The sequence below is a fragment of the Talpa europaea genome (assembly GCF_964194135.1).
Source record: "Talpa europaea genome assembly, chromosome: 14".
Taxonomy (NCBI): domain Eukaryota; kingdom Metazoa; phylum Chordata; class Mammalia; order Eulipotyphla; family Talpidae; genus Talpa; species Talpa europaea.
In genome coordinates, this window is record NC_140082.1 from 26,598,757 (window position 1) to 26,607,962 (window position 9,206).

A 9,206-nucleotide genomic window follows, 5' to 3' on the forward strand; every position below is an offset into this window, starting at 1 on the left:
CTGTGAATGATCCTGAAACTGAATCTAAAACAGTTTGTGCTCTCTTTCTCTTGCTTGGCTTAAATCTAGTCCAAGGGAAATATTACTTCTGAAACTCAGAGTGTAATAAGGATTTCAAACTCCCTGGGTGGTCCTTTGAAGCTCTTTGCCTGAGGGATGTGGTGAGTAATAAACACCCCCATAGATCTTTGGGGAGAAAGGTCAGTTCACAGCATGCTGGCAACTTTCTCAAAAAACCTTCATCTTCAGTAATCGCGCCTATTTTTAACTTCCACCTGGGTAAATGGTTGCTAAGAATTATGTAACTCTTTCTGGAACCTTATATTGTGTTTCCCGTTGGAATGTGTTGTTTAGTGTTTGGTACTTTAGTCAAAACTTGTACTTTAGCTCCTATTAAAGGTAAAAGGGAAGAGAATCACTTGGGGATGCTCTGACTTCAAAGGCTATCACCCCTAAAGAAGCTGGCGCTGCAGAAAAGATGATTTATACACGCAAGAGTTATAACTGGAACTCTGCTGAGGGCTTATCCTCATCATAAATAAAGCTTTAAACAAGAGTGAATGGTTTTTGAAATGTTCACACTTCATCTTTTCTTCATAAGAAGCTTTTTTGCTTTTTAGGAAACTGACTTATTATTTCTGACTTATTAATCAATCTTGGGGTTGTCTTATTCTGGGAGCTAAAAGGTGTTTAGAAATGGTGTTCAGACAAAGTTAAAAAATAGTGAACTTTGATCAGTTGTCCCATTAATTCCCACATATACTGAAATAAACTAGTCTTGAGAAAAAGTAAACAAAACTATATTACATATTGTGTTTGAATTGGTTTTTGTAGATCAGGCATTTTTTTTTTTTAATGTGAAAACACACCTAGATATATATGTGCAGATAGATGCAACTCGGGGAGAAAATGTCTGTGACTTCCTGTAACAGTTTTGGAAGTGGGTAACTAAGTAGAATAGGAATGCAACTTGTAATTGGGATGTGATATGAACCACCTTTTTGGTATTTGCCTTGGTAGATATCAGATATTGTGAGGTTGAAAACAGCAGCTCTTGTTGATGAGAATATAGCAGTTAAGAGTTCTAAGCTATGGATGATAGGAGTTTGTGCTTTAGAGTCATTTTGAAAATAAGTTTTGACCTTATGCATCAAGAACTTAAACTTAAAGTGATACATAATTAATTAATGTAATAATTTGTATCTTAAACCCAGTAACCTCACTTTTAGTTCTAGTGAAAATTCCAGAGAGCATTTGAATATTAATATGCAAAAATGTTCATTACCCTGTTCATGTAGCAAAAACCAGAAAACTCTTAAATGTTCAATGTTTACGTACTACAGAAAAAATTTCAGAAAAACATTCAGTAAAATTTTTTTCCTTTTAAGGTCCAAGGATGGAATAAGAGTTTTATACACTAATGTATCTTTTTCTTTTTTACACTTTTGTGATTATTCAATCCCTCAAAAATTAGCATGTATTATTTTTAAAATCCAGGAGAAAATAAAGACACTTAAATATTATATGTTTCTTTGCTACAGTTAATAAAGTATAGAACTGATCATGATAAACTATTAGGTGAGAAAAGTAATGGTATAAAATATAAATGCAGTAAGATTATGAGTTTTGGTAAAATATAATTAGTACAAAAAGTAGAAAGATAATTATGAAAATTTTAGCTATAGTTCTCTTTTGTAGTCTTTAAATTTTCTTTTCTAATATACCTTATTTTCCAAATTATGTGTAGTGGTGTAAGTATTTTATTAGTAGTAAAAAGGAATATGAAAGTGAAGAGACTCTTACAGCTGGATTGAACTTGTCAATACTCTGGGCATTTCTGATATAGTTGTTTTGTCTCTTTCATATCTGATGATAAGTTTGTTCTTCAAATAATTTCTTATCTCTATAGAGAACAAGTAATATGATGAAACTTCAGTCTGAAGATTTTGGACTTTAGGGATTCCCTGGTGGCACAAGGGGTTAAGCACCTCACTATGAAGCAATCCACAGCCTCTGCAGCACAAGCTCGATCCCCGCCAGCCAGGGAGAAATGCACATGGCGAGGCACACCTCTCCTGTCTCAACTGCTGCTCCCTCAGCAGTGTATTTCAGTCAGTCTGCCTGTTCTGCTCTCCACTCTGTCTCTGGTGAATCCTCTCACTTTCCCCCCCTCAAATCCCCCCCATCTCTGGCCTATACCCCATTTATGTATGCATAAATAAATCAATAAATCTTAAGATTTTAGACTTTAAATCTGTGAGTTCTGTAAGGATAGAGAATATAGGATACAGAAATACTTTCCTATTGCATTCTTTCCCCACCCTGTTCTTGGATTTAGTCCTAAAATGAACAGAATAAAAAAAGACATAACATGCAGATTCCTGAGATTCTTTCCCAACCATGATAATTTTTAACTACTAATGTGAATTTTCCCCTCAAAATAAACCAATGCTCTCCATTCATTTATTACTTGATGTCTTCCAGATAATAAAAAAAACTAACAAAGTCATGCTGTCTTGTAATTTCTTTTCTTCAAAACATGTCATTCTGTGATTTGCAAATAAATCCTGTAACCTGGAGAATATTGGCTTATGTGACATTGAGAAAATCCCATAACATTTTCTCCTTTTTATTCTGTGAAAAAAACTGAATATTACAAATTTTTTTTGTAATGCTGTACACCTGAAACCTATGTTATAAGCCAATATTACTTCAATGAAAGAAACACATACACAAAATAAAATGTATATTTAAAATCAACCAGAAAAATTTTTTAAAGGAAAAGAGAAACACTGATAGTTCTAAAATGAATTAATAAGCATTAAACATTTATAAAGTTCTTTGAAACTCATAGGTCTATCTTATCATTTATTATTTACAATGTTCTATTATTAAAACACACTTTTGCCATCTACTGAAATATAGTCAATTATAGGCATTTTTTTTTTTTTAGTCTCTGAATAAGACTAAACATAGAACAAATTCCTTTGGGGTTTGTACTATATTTTAACTCAGCAGTAATTACCTTAGATGGGAATGAAGCACTCAGTTGCTCTGCAGGAGTAAGTTTAACTGTAAAATAAGGGTAAATGTCCTTTGGTGCATTCCAAGTATGAATAGAAGGGGCAAAAATTGTACTTGTGTTGACTTTGAATGCTGATAGCTTATATTTAAGTTTGAAATAAACACAAAGTTGTGATTTTTCAATATATAGTGAATAGATACAGTGTGGAACTGTTGTTACATTTCAGCTATTTTTATCACTATTAGATCTTGCTAGTATCTACCAAGAGTAAAATGAAAAATCCTTACATAGGTGTTTTCGCTAAAGTTTAATTTGTCAGTATCGACAACTGCAGCGATAAATACTATGAAGAAGAATAAAGGCTTTTATGGAGCATTTGTGTGAGTATGTTGAATATATGTAGTGTATGTGTGTGTGGTGTGTGATATGTGAATGTGGCTTATGTAGTCTTTGGCATATGTGGCGTATACGTGTATGGTTTATTGGGTGTTTATATGTGGTATATATGTTTGTATGTGTGCATGCTAAATCCTCATTTAACATTGTCTATAGTATCTTGTAAATTGTGACTTTTAGTAAAATAATGTGTAATGAAACCAACTTTATCATAATTTCATTGCTGTGAACAAGAGTTAAGTTCCTATGGCATATTTCTGGTCACAAAATCATCACCCAACTTCTAAATAAAGACAAATAAAGATAGTTTAATATTAAACAATCATTTTCATTCATTTTCATTCATCTTTTAACCTGTATATTCTAGTTCAGTGTCGTGGGGGTACAGCGCCCATCCTGGCAGCTCAGGATACAAGGGGGGGCTCCTCATAGGGCACATAACACACTATCCCACACTAATTCTGACTGGGCAATTGAGACACACCTGTGAAACTCTTTATGACAATTTGGGATGTGGGAGGAGACTGGAGTTCCCAGAGAAAACCCACGTACACAGGGGAGAATGCGTCAATTTCACACATCCAGTGGCTCCCACTGGGAAATGATTATTTTAACATTTTAGCAAAACAACTTTATTTGAGGACCTCTTATATATAATTAATATATACATATATATTAATAACTGAATAGAGATAATTGACTTATAAGCAGATATTGTCCTATTTTATAAAGAAACCATTAGAAGCATGACTCATGTTAATCCTTCTAAGGACCATGTTCCTTGCACTGTATCAAGCTGTCTTTGCAGGAGTGGCTGGGCAGAGAATCTATTATAATAATCAGTCTTTGAAATTGTCCTTTTTTTGTTAAGCAAAATTCATCTTTTTGTCTGATGTTTATTGACATACATTGCCACATAAGCTTTAATGACATGCACTACCGTATGATTTAGCTTCATAATCCAAAGTTGCCTTCATTCTTTGGGCCAACTTGTATTTAGGAAGCAACATATTCTGGTGACTTGACTGCTTTAGTTTGGAGTCTCAGCTTTATCTATGGGAGTATGGACTCACTAGGCATTAGACTTGCCTTGATAAAATCATATATAAGGATTTTATTACTATTTTTTTGTTTTAAGTTATACTATAGCTAGTCCTTGAAGGACCTTTTGAGGAAACATGATTTGGAATCCCCTGTTCTGTACCCAGCTGTGGGCTAGTGCAAGTTATCTAAGACTTCTGAATCTCTCTGTCTTCAAATCTCAAACTGAGGCTGGATGAAATCAGAGGTTTACAATCCATGCCCCTGGAGTCATTTAGAGGTAGCCCATAGTGATTGAAGGAGGTAGGAAAGGAGATCTGGCATTGTTCTGTATCCCACCCCCATCTTCAAACAGAGCAGCTGTGTGTGTGTGTGTACCTGAGTGCACATGTCCTCACTCTACCTCTCCTGCCAGATTCTAGAAGAGATTGTTTGAACAAAAGGATCATGTCTAAAAATAGTTGAAAAAGCACTGGAAAATGGTCCCTTCAGATTTTTTCTAGCTCTAACTTATGAAAGCAGTTTCAAAGAGAATTTCACTATCTTTAATTTAACTAAAATACAATCTTTAAACTGTACTATAAAACATTGTAAATTACAAATTTCAGAAATACCCTCAAAGAGAAAAATATGTGTCAAAATCCATAACTCAGTTCTTTGAAACGGCAGTTACAAGGCAAACTGCATGGCTTCCATGTTTTTCAGCAGAAAATCAATAACTTTCTCTTGATTCTACTTTTAAAACACTCATTCTGTTCCTTCTTCTGAAGCATCAGAATATACTTCACAAAAGAAAAGCACTATTCTTTTAAGACACCAGGAAGTTCATCATTTTCCATTTGTTCTTTTTTGCTTGTAAGTTTATCTTATCACTGCTAGAACACATTTATTGTGTCCTGTGAATTTTCCCTTTCTATTCTTACTCATGTTTAATGAATAAGGTGACAGGATACAGAGAAAGAAGGGAAATATTTTTACTTGGGTCCTTTTACTGCATGTTTTTGGAGGCACTTATTTTAAACCACTGTTCAAAAAATGATTGTTAAACACTTCCACGCTGTTCATATCTTGATGGGCTACCCATAAGAACTTCAAGAGACCACCATTTTTGAGCAGCTCTTTCCAGTAGAACTTCCTGCAGTGATGAAAATGTCCTGTCTTTGCTGAGTAATACTTTGGCCAACAAAGGTAGCTTTAAAACACTTGAACCATGTCTATTGTGATTCATGAAATAAGTATTTAATATCAAATTAATGTAACCTGAAATCACCAGATGTGGTTTGTGACCACCTATTGGGCAGTAGCTCTAGAGGATCTATGAAATTTGTAAAAACAGTTCCATCTTTATGGAATAGAAAGTTTTAAGCCATTTTTTATTATTGACACTTTTAAGGTCAGACACATTACAGATTTTTATACTTTCAGGGTTTAATTAAAAATTTCGGGCACATAATAGTCAATAAGTGATTGGATGGTATTAGTAATTTTCCTCTCATCTGTACCCAGGTCTTAACTCATACATCCTGGATAAGGTCATTGGAGCATTTTCTGTCATAAGATTGCCAGGCCTGTAAGCCCACTTTCACAGTTATCCCTTCCCAGGAGCTCAGAGCTGGGCAGTCTCTACATGTGTGCTGATATATTTGATTACCTGTGCGTCTGTGTTCAGCATCTCCCTTAGCCATGCAGAGGGCTTGCAGACTCCAGCCCTTTCTTCGCAGAGCTCCAAGCCTAGGAATTTCCCCTACACGCTCTCCTAGAGCCCAGATATCTATGGTCATCTGGACTGGTCTGTACTATGCTGATCTAACCTTGTTTGGGGCCCAGTGTTCAGTTATAGCTCTTAAAACAGGCATCACCACACTGGAGTGTGATTGACTTCAGGGATCAGAGTCATGCTGTGGAGGGGACAGAGAATGCATCACATGGACAATGTCACTATATAGATACTATTTAACCATGCATTTCGTTGTACTGGGGACTGAGTTAAGTATTTTAATTCTCAGAACAACCACACGTCCTCTTCTTTATACATTTTAAATGTGTGCTTAGGCTCGGTGATGAGCAATGACTTTTGCAAAGGCACATAGCTAGGAATTACAGATCTATGATTTCTATTTACACTCTTAGGCATTCCAGTTTGCAGTCTCATCCACAACACAGTTTATTACAGAAGAGGGAGAGTTCTACAAAATCAGTGCAGGTGACAAATCTAAGAAGAACTGGATTTTAGACGACTCTAAAGACAGTTTTTCTACCAATTCAAGCTCTAGACCATCAAACCGCTCAGGTTGTGAAATATGCTGTGCTCCTAATGAGTAGCTCATAAGTTGAGGGCCTGATGCTGGCAGGTTTGAAAGTAGTAAATGTCAATCTCCAATAAGTGGGAGCTCAGGAGTGATAGATGAACTCTCTGGGTCTTTTCAATACATATTTCTTCTGAATATAATTTTTTTTCTTAAGGACATTCATTGCCAATTTATACCTTGGGGAAAAAAGAATGGTTTGGATCATGGAGACTCAAGGATGACTGCAAAAGCAGACTAGAGAAATGATGGCAAGGAGAGGAAGAATTAAGCCAGTAAGTTTTAGGTCAGGCAATGAACCCTTAAATAATTAAGAGTATGCTATTAATATATCCCATAGTGTTGCACCATGCCCCTAATTTTTGCTGACATGCTTCTCTGAGCCTGTGTACGGGTCAGGTTCTACTTCCTTTCCACTCAAGGGTTGGTAATTTTCATGAACTCTTCCACATATTCTGTCCTATCTCTCCTCTGCAGAGTGAGATCCTTGGTCATATTTTTCTTGATTTACAACACTAATTGACATATATGTTATTTAATATATTGGCTGTTGACTCTAAATCAATGTTCTACATCATAATCTATATCTATAGTAGTAATATTACAATAATACCTGGGATAAAGCTCAGCTCTATGGTAACTTTCTATCACACAACATTTTTTTCTGAAATAAATGATCAATAAAACCAAAACACTTAAAGGGCATACACACTTACAATGTAAAACTTTCACAGGAATTATCAAAATGGATCATGACTTTATAATTCAGACACACTGGTCTTACTTTTACTTAACAGTTTTACAAAACACACATGCAAATTTTCTAACAAATTAGTTATTAAGTTATTACAAGTGGTACTCACAATTTTTCCTAACAGAAGTTAACAGGTGGTGGTAAACAGTGGAAATACACTTCATAATGAGATTATTTCCTCTTCTTGCATATGGCCATTTTATTCTTAGCTTGTAATCCAACCTTTAGTATACAGTGGCTGTGATACAGTTAACAAGTTTGTCTTTCCCCCATTTTTTGCAATTCCCCTTATCTAGCATTAACAGGATTGATGACTTGTCTTTCCCATTTGTTGCAGCTTCCCCTCCCCTTGGGAAGAAAAAAAAAGCTGGCGCCCACCGGTTTCCCTGTAGACCCTTCCCCCTCGCCCTAAGGAAAACAAGTTGGCGATCACCTCTCTGTGCCTTGACACCTTCCCCTTCCCTTAAGATGAATGAGCTGACACCCATCCATCTCCCTGTTGAGCTGGCGCCCACTTGTCTCTGTGCAGACCCCTTCCCCTTCCCCTTCGCGGATGCCTACCCATCTCCCCCTGTATAAATACCCCTGCCCACTGCCAAAGAGGAGGATGGTGGTTTTTCGGACATGAGTCTGCCGCCCTCCTCATTTGTCGACAAATAAAACCGCTTTCCTTTTCCTCAAACTCAGTTTCCTTTTATTGGCTGAGGGAAACTGAGGCCGGCGTTCGGTAACAGCTGGGCTATCCTGGAGAAGCAAGGCTCTAGTGGGAGACAATAAATAGTCCTACATTATATTAACAGCAAATGCTATAGCTGTTATAGTGTTATAGGACAGGGAGAGGGGCAGCCCATAGGACAGACCCGATATTGAACGGGTTGCCTGGCTGTGGGTCCTCACGCGCGTGCTTAAAAGGGACTTATTAATACTCCACTACAGGCACACAAAAAAGGTTAATAAAAGGTTTATTTATAAGAGAAAAGGAAATCAGGATAATGTACAACTCAGGGAGAAAATAGGGAAATAAAGTCTTTAATGCGTCCTACCCGATCCAACGACCTGGAAACCCAGTCACTCTCAGAGCTGGCCAGACGCTGCGAGCTGGCGGAGAGCCAAAATGGGGGACCCCCTCCAAAGCCCACGTGTCTGGCTTTATATCACCCTGGCTGCTTAACACCACCCTCAGGTCCCAGCCACCTTCCCTTTGGTGGGGATGGGATTTGGAGTTCCCAGTGTCTTTGGCTTTGGCCTGGGGTGGGGGTGGAGTCCACAAAGCCTGTATGGAATTAGCTTTAGGACATCCTTTCCCCCTAACATAATGAGGGTATTTTTTCTAACATAAAATGTAATTAACCCACTAACAATTGCAGTAAGTGGCTTCCATATTAGACTGTTCACTGGAAATAAAAACTCAATAATAGAGTTTATTAAATAATCAAAGTGAGGATTCGAACCTGGGAAGCAAGGCGAAGGAGTAGGGCAGATTTTGTTCTGAGAAGTGTTCCAAAAAAAAACAAGTTTGAAGTTATTTTATATAGACGGGAACAATGAGTCGTTAGCATTAAAAATGTAATTATTCTTGACAGGGTGAGTTTTAGTTTTTTTAACCTAAAGCTATGTTGATGCTATCTAAATGCAGAGGAAAGCAACTATGGGATTTAATCTCTTCCTTTCTAAAGAATGCACA